The sequence below is a fragment of the Tupaia chinensis genome, unplaced genomic scaffold (assembly GCF_000334495.1).
Source record: "Tupaia chinensis unplaced genomic scaffold, TupChi_1.0 Scaffold000359_1, whole genome shotgun sequence".
Taxonomy (NCBI): Eukaryota; Metazoa; Chordata; class Mammalia; order Scandentia; family Tupaiidae; genus Tupaia; species Tupaia belangeri.
Genome location: NW_006159855.1, coordinates 2,036,234 through 2,038,495, shown reverse-complemented (window position 1 = coordinate 2,038,495; position 2,262 = coordinate 2,036,234).

Sequence of the window (2,262 nt, the reverse complement as noted above, 5' to 3'; positions counted from 1 at the left end):
TATATATATATATATATATGTATAAAGAGAGAGAGAAAATAGGTTCTATTACTATTACCCAGAGACACAGGTAAAATTGTCCCTATTTTAGACATAGAGAATCTGAAGCACAAAGAGGTTATCTGCTGAAAGGGCATTTTGAGATTTAAGTGCTGGAGACAGTATTTCAACTAAAAGCTGCCTGACTCCAGAACATCTTTCAGAACATTACGCCTTCTTCCATACTCCTCTATGCTCTTAGGTCACACTTAGAACTGTAGAAACTTACTGGTGTGATATGAAGCAGGTGTCTAACAGTCCTGGTGTCATCAATGTTTCTAAAAAGCACACCCGTTCCATTGTCAAGATTAAAGGGCAAGAATGGGAGACACTGGGTAAGAGATCAGGTGATGGAGAAGAGAGGAGATAAGTTTTTTTGTTTTGGGGGATAGGAAATAGTTAAATTAAATCAGCATCTTGTTAGCTGGGCTGCTTTACTGTCAGGCAATAGCTTATAGTCTACCTGGGGGAAAAATTCAGTCTTGAGTCACTTTTATTGTTAGTTACCATGATAGGGACTTTGTACACATAATGTATAATTCAAACAGTAACTAGAGAGGTAGCTATTGCGTTCATTTTGCTAATAAGGAAGCCAGGAGTTTAAGAAATGAAACAAAGATCATGGTGTTAGATGTGTAATAAAAGAGCAACATATGAGGGAATTATACATGTTTTCTGTAGCAGAGTCAGGATTGCCTATGAGTGGGGAGAGCAGAAAAGCAGATAAGAGAAGTTAGTGTTATTTTAAATATGTATGAAATGTCTTATGCCTTTAAGAGAGAGAGAAATATGACAAAACTTAATTTAAATATGGTTGCTGGGGCCAGCCTTGTACCCTAGTGGTTAAAAGAGCAGGATCTCTCATGGTTGACTATGCGATATTCAAATCTTAGCCTAGGTGGCTTAAGAAACATTCCAGGCATGTGTGTTTGTATGCCCCAAATCCCAGCAGGATGGAGAAATGAGAAGGGCTTGCAGCGTGACCATGCCCCCTTGGAGGGTGCTTTGTCAAGGGCTTGCAGCGTGACCATGCCCCATTGGAGGGTGCTTTGTCCCTCTCTCTATCTCTACCAAGAGCAAATGCCTCTGGCAATTAAAATTTTTTTTTCCTGTGGGACCAGCAATTGTCGTAATGGCTATGTCGCTGGACTCCCATGTAGTTGACCATGATTCGAGTCCTGGACCTGGTGGCTTCACCTCCCACCAGGCACATGTGCATGCATGCCCAAGATCCCAAGAGGAGAATGGAAGAGAAGGGATTGCTGTGTGGCCATCCCCCCTGGGGGGTGATTTCTTGCTTTCTGTCTCTGTCTCTTTCTGTCTTTCTGGCGAGCACACACACCCTATAGCAAAACCCTCTCAAAATTTTTTTGTTGTTGGTGGTGGTGGTTACATGAGTATAATTCTATTTTTCTGTACTTTTTGTATGTTTGAAATTTTTATATATGTATACCTTTTAAGGGGAAAAGGGAAAAAACAAAGAGGTCCAAAATAATCTTGGGAATTTATTCCTGAAAACCCCTGAGAGTCTCCATCACCTGTAAGATAAAACTCTTTATTTAGCATAATATATGAGGTCTTTGAGCCGCCTGTTTCTTTCTTTTTTTTTTTTTTAATAATTATTCTTTTCATTTAACACCTTATTATTATTTTCATTTGACCAGAGAGAGGGAGGGAGGGAAAGTGGGAAAGCAAGCTGTAGATCTGGGACTTGAACCACAGTCAGCCATGTGGGAATCCAGTGCCCTTAACCACCACACCATCTTCTACCTCACCCTTTGTACAAGTAAAACATAAACTGCTTTTCAGAACTTCACTTTATTTTTTTTGGAGAGATTTTTGCTGTAGAGTGTGTGTACTTGCCAGAAAGACAGAAAGAGACAGAGAGACAGAAAGCGAGAAGTCACCCCCCGAGGGGGGGATGGCCATGCCACCGTCCCTTCTCCTTCATTCTCCTCTCAGGATTTTGGGCACGCACGCGCCCAACATGAGTTTAAGCCACCGTTTCTGGAACTCGCACTGCAGTTGACTACATGGGAGTCCAGCAGCATTGCCTTTACGCCAACCCAACTGCTGGTCCCCAGAACTTCACTTCTGTCTGGAAGTTTCTACTTGTATTTCAAATTCAATTCAGTGTTCTTTGTAAAGTTTCTTTATGGTTTTCCTTCATCTAAGAAGCCATAAGGCTTTTTTTTTTTTTTTGGCTAGGGGGCGCCATCACTT